This window comes from Nicotiana sylvestris, chromosome 5, assembly GCF_000393655.2.
Source record: "Nicotiana sylvestris chromosome 5, ASM39365v2, whole genome shotgun sequence".
Lineage (NCBI taxonomy): Eukaryota > Viridiplantae > Streptophyta > Magnoliopsida > Solanales > Solanaceae > Nicotiana > Nicotiana sylvestris.
The window spans coordinates 128,129,697-128,140,574 of NC_091061.1; the positions used below are offsets into that span (position 1 = coordinate 128,129,697).

General features: G+C 37.1%; 1 pseudogene; it reads right to left on the reverse strand.

Moving 5' to 3' along the window:
- Nucleotides 1–1,518: 1,518 nt before the first annotated feature.
- On the reverse strand, nt 1,519–10,470 carry LOC104217229 (uncharacterized; annotated as a pseudogene).
- Nucleotides 10,471–10,878: the final 408 nt, after the last annotated feature.

Consider the following 10,878-nt stretch of genomic DNA (forward strand, 5'->3'; position numbering starts at 1 on the left):
ATACCAGGCCCTTCCCTCAGATTTTCTTTACGAAATTCTGAATTCTTTTTCTTTCTTCTATATTGTTTTAACTGAAAGAAAGCAACAGTAAGTGTCATTTGCTACCGATCATTGTGTTCGCTGAAACGCTTAGGTTTGAAGTATCGCTACACTAGTGTGTAAGCCGTTCTATCCTGGGAGGAAATAATCCACAACCTCGAATACTGAGAGGGGATTAAGTTCCTTAAGGAAACACCGTGAATTCAGTGGACTCGAATTAAATTCTATTTCTTCTACATTTCCGCTTTTACATTATTTTATTTCCAGAATTACTTTGCAAATACGGAGTACTCACACTTTTATAGTATTCTATACACATCTAGTTTAACTGTCAAATATTTTCCTTTAGTAAATTTCATGATCAATTAACATTGTTAAACAAATTGGGAGTGAGGGAGAAAGAATCCTACCTTCTTTTAGGTGAAGAAATCTAATCATTATTGTCAGTTCCAGGTATACAAACAGTTAACCTTGAGAACATTAACTATCATATATATTACCGAGTTACCAGAAGAAAACACAAATTATTTCCAAAACATTAGCTATACTGTTAATTTTTTACCAACAACCAAGCCTTAGATGGTTCGGACATGTGAAAAGTAGAGGCACAGATGCCTCGGTTAGGATGTGTGAGAAATTGGTCTTGGAGAGCCTAAGGAGAGTTAGAGGTAGGCCGATGAAGTATTGGGTAGAGGTGATTAGGCAAAACATGATGCTTCTACAGCTTACTGAGGACATTGCCTGGATAGAAAGAGGTGGAGGTCAAAAATTAAGGTAGTAAGCTAGGTAGTCGAGTGGTGTCCTTGCTCGTTCCAGTAGTTTTAATGCATCCCTCAGAGTTAGTGTTGTATTTTCTTATTGTTAGATTTATGTTATTGCTTAATGTTTCCCTTGTTTCAGTTTTCTGTTTGGTTTGCTGGTGTTGTTGCTTGCGGTTACTCTTTCCTCTCTATCTTTTCTGAGCCGAGGATCTTCCGAAAACAGTCTCTCTACCTTCTTCAGATAGGTGTAATGTCTGCGTACATTCTATCCTCCTCAAACCCCACTAGTGGGATTACACTGGGTTGTTATTGTTGTTGTTGTTGAACCAAGCCTTAACCAGAGCTCTCTATAATAGGTTTCGATATCTTGAGAGGGGATCAGATAAAACTTGTTAATATTTAAGGACTGAAGATTTGGTCAACACTAAGTACTACTAACAATTAGAACCCTTTATCTGCAATGAAAACGATAAGCAACATCCCGAGTTCTTTTCATCTTGTTTATATCTTCTTCCTGTATTCTAAGCATTATACTCGATCAATGTGATTCAGATAACTATAGTAAACTGTCAAAACTGATACTACTGTAAGTTGATAGAGCTTGATTTGATTCGTCATCTACTATTGAATCGCGTTGATGAAATTTTATTTTGCAGAACATTTGTTTGGTCATATGACAACGTTCACACTATGATATTGATGAAGTGAATTTCATTTCTTAGTCTGAAAGTTGTATCCGATATTCATAAAATTTGCTGTTCCATTTGCTCTTCAATTTGCTGCTATCAGAGGATTTCAACTGATTTTGGAGAAGCCTTTTCTCATCATTCTCATCGTTGTCAAGTATCTCTTCTACTTCATAATCTATATCAATCGCGGTTACCTCTTTTCCATGCAGTTCATCGGATTCGAAAAAATGAAGTTTGACATTTTCTTCTTCAGGAGGATGATGGCCTATTTCATCAATCCATTGCAACTCTGTGTCTATTAATGCATCCATTTTAGCACGGTCTCTGTCACGTGGATATGTACAATAAAGGAAGGAACAGATAAAGCAACAAATTGCCATTGGAATGCCTATAGCAGTGTAGAGTGCCTTGGCAAGCGGGGCTGCATTCTCTCTATCCGTTTTAATTTCCTGTGAGCCAGTTGAGTCCTTGGGGATTGGTTTAAAACCATAAACATGTTGAGCCAAAATACCAACAGCTGGAGGAGCAAATGATGCCAGTATAGACTCAAACGATCGATCCAGGGCATAGATGCTTGTTCGAGCTCTCTCAGGAACTATCTCCGCAAAAATCGGACTGCAAGCATGTCATGTGTGAATATTGTAGGACCCATAAAAAAGATGAAACAAAGAAAAAAGATGAAAAAGTTGCAGAAGTCAAATAGGGTGGCTAGAAAGATTTTCCAAGTTGAGCGGCTAGAAAAAGTTGCCAAATTTCAAAAGTCACAAACACATGTTTTGACCGATGGTAATTTGCACTGCAAATTACAGTGAATAAACCATTCTGATTTTCTATAAATAGCAGGCTCCATTTCTCTTTTGATACACACCAAAATAACGAAAGAAGCATGAAACAGTGAGAGTAATCCACAGATTGTGGTCTGTGAGATAACTAGTGAGTGGTAGTAACATTGTAGTGAGGTGTTTTAAATAAAGAGTGTTATTTCTTTCAAAGTTGTAGTAGTCTCTTGACACTACTGAGTTGTAAATATTATAGTGGTAATATTGCTCCACTCGGGTAATGTATTTTATCCCGCTAAAATATTTGGTGTCATTGTTACTCTCTTGTGTTATTATTATTTGTTGTGGCTATTATTCCTGGGCGAGATTATTTTTTATCCCAACAACGTGGTATCAGAGCCATGGCAAATAATGGTCTGCTATCTTTTCAGTACCCCCGTCTGACAAAAGATAATTATGAGAAATGGTGTCTACGTATGAAAGTCATCCTTGGCTCTCAGGATGTTTGGGAAATCGTAGACAGAGGGTATGCAAAGTCCGATAATGAGGAAACTCTGCCCCAAAATGAAAAAGAGGTCTTGGCAAAGACAAGGAAGAAGGATCAACAAGCCCTCACGCTCATCCACCAATGTTTGGATGATGCCATGTTTGAGAAGGTGGCAGATGCTACCACCTCAAAGGAAGCTTGGGAGATTTTACAAAATTCTCTTCAAGGAGTTGACAAGGTGAAAAAGGTAAAACTTCAAACTCTAAGGGCTGATTTTGAAGTTTTAAAAATGAAAGAATCCGAATGCATCTCGGATTATTTTTCAAAAGTGAAGGTTGTTGTAAATCAACTAAGAAGATACGGGGAGGACATAGAAGATGTCCGTGTGGTAGAAAAGATCTTTCGCACTTTAACACCTAAATTTGATTTTGTGGTGTGTGCTATTGAAGAATCTAAAGATTTAGATTCTATGATGGTGGAGCAATTGGAAGGTTCTTTACAGGCCCACGAAGAAAAGATCAAAAGGAGACAAGAAGTGCCATCGGAGCAACTTCTTAAAACTCAGGCATCCTTCAAGGATTATGGAGGTGAAACAAGCTATCGAGGAAACGGACGAGGACGAGGACGAGGCCAAGGTCGAGGAGGTCATGGAAGAGGAAGAAGTAATGGTAACAACTTCAACAATGAAGTTAAAATCCACAAAACATTCAGAGGTCGTGGTTGTGGACAAAGAGGAGGAAGAGGACGTGGATACTACCAAGAAAATAATGGACAAATGTATGACAAATCAAAAATTGAATGTTATAATTGTCATAAATTTGGCCATTACTCTTGGGAATGTCGTAGCAATGTTGAAGAAAAGGCTAACCTTGTTGACGATAAGAAAGAAGAAAATGAGTCAACGTTGTTAATGGCACTCAAGGAAGAAGACAGAGATGATTGCAGCTCGTGGTATTTGGACAATGGAGCAAGCAATCATATGTGTGGATGCAAAGAGAAGTTTGTGGAGATCAATAAAATAGTGAGAGGTAATGTGTCCTTTGAAGATACCTCAAAGGTTCAAATCGAAAGGATAGGTACGATTCTGATCTCCTGTAAAGATGGTAGTCACAAGTTAATTCAAGATGTTTATTATGTGCCAAAATTAAAAAGTAATATTTTAAGTTTGGGCCAACTTCTTGAAAAGGAATATGACATCCACATGAAAAATATGCATCTTTGGCTTAGAGATTCAAGTGGAATTCTAATTGCTAAAGTGCATATGGCAAAGAATAGATTGTTTTCTCTGAATCTTAAAACAATTGATGCAAAGTGTTTGAAGGCTAATGTGCAAGATGAATCATGGTGTTGGCACATGCGATTTGGGCACTTAAATTTTGAAGCGCTCAAATCAATGGGAGAAAAGAACATGGTGCATGGGATACCATCAATTAACCATTTCAATCAATTGTGTGAAGCTTGTCTTCTTGGAAAGCATGCAAGGAGGAGTTTTCCAAAGGAGGCCATGTCAAGATCAACCAAGCCGCTCCAGCTTGTCCACACTGATGTGTGTGGACCAATCAATCCACCTTCTTTTGGTAAAAGAAAATACTTTCTGCTTTTCATTGATGACTTTAGTAGAAAGACTTGGGTTTATTTCATGAACCAAAAATCTGAAGCTTTTGCTGCTTTTAAAAATTTCAAAGTACTTGTGGAGAAAGAAAGTGGCTATGAAATTAAAGCTCTAAGCTCCGATAGAGGAGGCTAATTCACCTCAAACGAATTTAATGACTTCTGTCAACTTCATGGAATCCGTCGGCCTCTAACGGTACCTTATTCACCTCAACAAAATGGTATTGCAGAGAGAAAGAATCGAACGATTCTTAATATGGCTAGATGTATGTTGAAAGCTAAAAGTATGCCTAAGGAATTTTGGGCCGAAGTTGTTTCTTGTGCAGTTTATTTGAATAACAGGTCTCCAACAAGAAATGTTAGAGATCAAACCCCTCAAGAAGCATGGAGTGGAAGAAAGCCAAGTGTCAAGCACTTGAGAATCTTTGGGAGCATAGCCTATGCTCATGTGCCACATCAAGGGAGAGCAAAGCTTGACGATCGAAGTGTCAAGCATGTGTTTGTTGGCTATGATACGAGTTCAAAAGGCTACAAGCTATACAACCCAAGCAGTGGTAAGGTGGTGGTAAGTCGTGATGTTGAATTTGATGAAGAACTGGCATGGAATTGGGAAGCTGAGGAAGAAACTTCATATGATTTTCTTCCATACTTTGGTGATGAAGAAGAACCGGAGACCGTGGAACCTGTGCAGGACACAACTCCACCTTCTTCTCCAATAAATGTTGCATCTCCCTCTTCTCAAGAAGGTTCAAATGAACAGCCGCAAAAGACAAGGAGCATTCAAGAGCTCTATGAGGACACAGAAGAAGTTACTAATTTTGATTTTTTATGTTGTCTCTTTGCTGACAGTGAACCAATGAACTTTGATAAAGCTATTACAAACAAAAGGTGGAGACAAGCCATGAAGGAGGAGATTGAGTCAATAGAGAAGAACAACACTTGGGAGTTAACAACTCTTCCCAAGGGTCATCGAGCAATTGGAGTGAAATGGGTATACAAGACAAAGAAGAATGCTGATGGAGATGTGGAGAGATACAAGGCACGACTTGTGGCTAAAGGCTACAAGCAAAGGCAAGGCATTGACTATGAAGAAGTCTATGCACCTGTTGCCCGCATGGAGACTATTCGTTTGTTGATCTCTTTGGCGGCGCAAATGAAGTGGAAGATTCATCAACTAGATGTCAAGTCAGCCTTTTTGAATGGCTATCTTGAAGAAGAAGTCTATGTTGAACAACCATTGGGCTTCGTGGTCAAAAACCATGAAGATAAAGTGTTGCGGTTGAAGAAAGCTTTATATGGATTAAAGCAAGCCCCACGAGCATGGAATAGTTGCATCGACAAGTATTTTCAAGACAATGGGTTTACTCGTTGTCTCCATGAATATGCTCTTTACCTTAAAGTTCATACTAATGGAGATATCTTAATTGTTTGTCTTTATGTTGATGATCTTATTTTCACGGGTAATAACCCAAGTTTGTTTGAAGCTTTCAAGAAAGATATGTCCCGTGAGTTCGAGATGACAGACGTAGGGCTCATGTCATATTACCTGGGCCTAGAAGTGAAGCAGATAGAGGATGGAATTTTTATCTCTCAAGAAAGCTATACAAAGAAGATATTGAAGAAGTTCAACATGCTCGATTGCAACCTTGTGAACACACCGATGGAAAGTGGGACAAATTGTCCAAGTTTGATGAAGGAGAAAAAGTGGATCCCACATTCTTCAAAAGTCTTGTGGGAAGTTTGAGGTACTTGACTTGTACCAGACCAGATATACTTTTTGCAGTTGGAGTAGTAAGTCGCTTCATGGAGGCTCCTACCTCTACTCACTTGAAGATCACTAGAAGAATTCTTCGTTACCTAAAAGGTACGATCGATTTTGGGTTATTTTATTCTTCTTCTAATGATTTCAACCTTGTGGGATTTTGTGATAGTGATTATGCGGGAGATATTGATGATAGAAAAAGTACAACTGGTTTTGTATTTTTCTTGGGTGATTCTGTTATTTCTTGGAGTTCAAAGAAACAGTCCATTGTTACTCTCTCGACTTGTGAAGCCGAATATATAGCAGCAACATCATGTACCTGTCATGCTATTTGGCTAAGGAGATTATTAAAGGAGCTCAATTTGCCACAAATGGAAGCTACAGAGATTTGTATTGATAACAAATCTTGCACAGGCACTCGCCAAGAATCCGGTATATCATGATCGAAGCAAGCATATAGATACAAGGTATCATTTCATCAGAGAGTGCATTGCCAAGAAGGAAGTCGGGCTCAAATATGTGAAGTCTCATGATCAAGTTGCAGATATCTTCACAAAACCTCTTAAGTTTGAAAATTTTCAAAGATTGAGATCAAGAATTGGAATGAAGAAGAAAAATCAAAATTAAGGGAGAGATTTGTAGGGCCCATAAAAAAGATGAAACAAAGAAAAAAGATGAAAAAGTTGCTGAAGTCAAATAGGGTGGCTGAAAAGATTTTCCAAGTTGGGCGGCTAGAAAAAGTTGCCAAATTTCAAAAGTCACAAACACATGTTTTGACCGATGGTAATTTGCACTGCAAATTACAGTGAATAAACCATTCTGATCTTCTATAAATAGCAGGCTCCATTTCTCTTTTGATACACACCAAAATAACGAGAGAAGCATAAAGCAGTGAGAGTAATCCACAGATTGTGGTTTGTGAGATAACTAGTGAGTGGTAGTAATATTGTCGTGAGGTGTTTTAAATAAAGAGTGTTATTTCTTTCAAAGTTGTAGTAGTCTCTTAACACTACTGAATTGTAATATTATAGTGGTAATATTGCTCCACTCGGGTATTCTATTTTATCCCGCTAAAATATTTGGTGTCATTGTTACTCTCTTGTGTTATTATTATTTGTTGTGAATATTATTCCTGGGCGAGATTATTTTTTATCCCAACAAATATGTTAGTAAATCATGCTGAATTATTTTTTGAAAATCTTTTCTAGGTGAACAGGTACCAGCTTCAAACTAGTAAGCAGAGACCAATAATTTTTATGAGCTCCTTTAGCTATGTCTTATTAAGCATTTGTAGTTGGTGCCTAAATGTGCTCCTTTACCCATTAATTTGCATAGAAACGAATCCATTTTGTGAAAGTGTAAAATAAGCTAAACAGGAGCCAAAGACTGAGCCTTGCATTGTGCAAAGAGCAGAAACAGAAAGAAGTAGGTAACTAGTTTATTAAGCGAAGATACTTAAACAAATGCCATGTAGAAAAGACCATATGAGAAACAATCAAAGGTGCTTCACTATCAACTAAAGGTATGACTTTATAAAATAAGAAATGACTTGCAATAGCAAACAAGCAGGAAGGATAAGGAAAAAGAAAAAATCAAGTGCTTTACAGATAAAGCTTTGCTAGGATCTTAAGCTTGAACCAGATTAGTTTTCCATCTACAGTTCTAGTATTGGCTAGTTCCCGCTGAGTCAAAGAAAATCAACTTAGAGAAAAACATATACAGATTGAAACAACACTTTCACATAGTTGGATTAAGGCTATTTCTGCAAGTCCTCATCTACAAGATATACAAACACTACCTCAATTTCAAATTCTTATCGGACTTTCCCCTATTGTATGGATCTAACATTCAAAACTCCCTATATTTCTAAGAGGAAGATGGCAAGGAAGGAGAAATATTTTCCTCTTCTTGAAATCAGAAAACAAGACAGTATCCGAAATTTTCAGTTTGCTCTTTTGAAATAGTTTTGAACTATAGCCTAATGGCTAATAGACACTCAGTATTAGCACTATCGCATTGAGATTAAACATCATGTGGCGTTTCTCTGAATTTTTCAATTATATATATATATATATATATATATATATATATATATATATATATATATATATGCAAGAAAATCCAGGTAATGAAGAATGATATAGTTTTTCCAAATGAAACATACTTGTTTGTCGCTGGACTATTCCACGATATCATAAATCCCATTATGAACAAGACTAAACCATGGATTGCAGCTGAGGAAGGGTCATCAGGCAATCCAAGAAGCAGAATTGCAGCTAAAGGGATTGCCGAACCAGAGCTTATCTGAGAAAGAATAATTCTACCAGAATTTGGCAAGTGTTAGGCAAGTATATCCCCCATCTTTCCTCCAAACAATCCACCAATTGATCCAGCAACATTAAACAAAGTCAAAAGGAATGCTGTTGTCTTGTGGGAGAATCCAATAAGCTCCAACCACATAGGAGCAAATGACAATGATGACAAAGGGAATGAACCTGAGACCCCATGAGCAATAAGAATTTGAAAGGAAGGTACTTTTACAACTGCTTTTGCTTCTTTTAGCAGTTCCCTCACTTCTTCTCTAAATGGTTTTTGGGGAGGTTGCTCTGTTGCATTGCCATCACTATCAACAAAGCGAGGATCTTTGGCGAAGAGGCGTACCAAGATACCAACTATAACGCTTATAAAACCGATGAGATGGAAGGAGATTCTCCAGCCAGCGATCCCCATGAATGATGTTTCAGCTAGAAGCACCGATAAATGCCCACCAAGGATAGAGCCAAAGTTTCCTGTTAGTTGTAACCATCCAAAAGCTATGCCACGGTTGCTTTCGTCAGTTGAATCAGCAACTAGAGATTGGATTGCTGGTGTGACTATTGCAAGTCTTATTCCATTCAATCCTCTGGATATGGCAACCTATTGAAGAATATGAGCATTCTAATAGAGGTCATTTCAAGAAAGATATATATATATTGCTTCTCTTATCAAATGCCAATCAAGGATTGAAAAACTAAAGTGGAAAATATAGTAATATGAAATGCCTTATAAGCATTGAGAAATTTTAAGAAATATGAATACTGGAAAACCCAGGAAATCCCCCAGGTTAAAGATTCAAAAGGAAAAACAAGAAGAGAGCAATTGTATCTTCTAATCTAAGAAACAAAAAGTTTAATACAAGCTACAACAACAATATACCCGGTGTATTCTACAAGTAGGGTATGGGGAGGATAGGATGTACGCAGCCTTAACCCTTCCTGAGTGAGGCGGTTTCCGGATAATAATCTTTCTAAACTATAACACATTGTCTGCCTCAAATTTGACTTGATAGCTAGTCAACTTGTAATACCTTATCTATGAATAACAAAAGGTAACAACTAACAAGCACAGATTCATAAATGCTTGATTCAGCTTCCAAACAACCTTGTGTTTCAACTATTCTCATTGATTAACTTTGTCCCGGGCTTGGGGCTCCTAACAAACAGGAGAGACCTTTCAGAAACTAGACAAGAACCAATAGGAGCATAACATTGTCCATTTCTCACACAAAAGAAAAAGTCTATCTCAAGTATGATTACTAAACTTTACGTATTATAACAATAAACTCACTAAAATATTTTGTCACATTAAAGTACTCTACTAAATTGTACTAACTATAAAAGTTAATTTAATGAACTTTACTCACTATAATAGTAAAGCTACAAAACTATTTTTTGTCATATCAGAGAAAATGACAAAAATGATCCCTTGTGTTTGAGGATAGGTTCAAAATAGTCCCTTAAGTATGCACTAAGCAGTTTTGGTCCTTTAAATTTGCCAAGAGTTAACACTTTTAGTCTGCGTCAAATCAATGCAAAAATATAGCGCAAGGATCTAAATAAAACCTTAAAATTACAATATCAATTTTAGAACAAACCCAATATCAAGTAAATTAATAAGAATGTAATTGTGCACATGTAGAAGGATAAAGAGAGAATTAACCTCAGTAAAAGTGGAGGAAATGGCAACAAGAAAGGTAGCAGCGGACAAGAGGAAAGCATCAAGGGCAATAACATGGGTGCGGTTTTGACCGCCGGTGAGGTAAGCAGCGAGAGGGTAACAAAGGCATTGAACTATGGATCTGAAAAGAGTGAGAGAACCAAGTTCCGTTGGATCAGTATGCAATGCTTTCCCTACTTCTTTATACACTCCCGGCAACAGTGACTCGTCGGCGCTTTCCATGATTCCGGCTGGGTTGACCAGTAATAAAGTCAACGACTCTGACCTTATGTTCTTGAACTTCTTCATCGGCTCCGGCGAGTTTGGAAAAACGTTGACTAGTGTTTGGTGATGGAGTCTTTTAGTAACAGTCATTCGGAAAATTTAAGAAAGGGATATGTGGGACACAGAGAGATTTTGTCACGTGTCAAATGGAGGGTGTTGTTGATGACTTGGACTGATTTGTGGGGTTAGGACAAGAAGTTTTTGTGTAATAGTCAAAGTATTTTAAGTGGGCGTTTGGACATAAGAATTATAAAATCCCAAAAAAAATAAAAAAAATCAAGTGAGAAATGGTATTTGAAAATTAGAGTTGTGTTTGGACATGAATATAATTTTGGGTTATTTTTGAAGTTTTGAGTGAAATTTTTGTAAAACAGCTTTTTGGAGTTTTTTTAAATTTTCGAAAATTTCAAAATTCATTTTCAAGTGAAAATTGCAAAATTTATGATCAAACACCGATTTCGAAAAAAAGTAAAATATTTTTGAAAAAAAA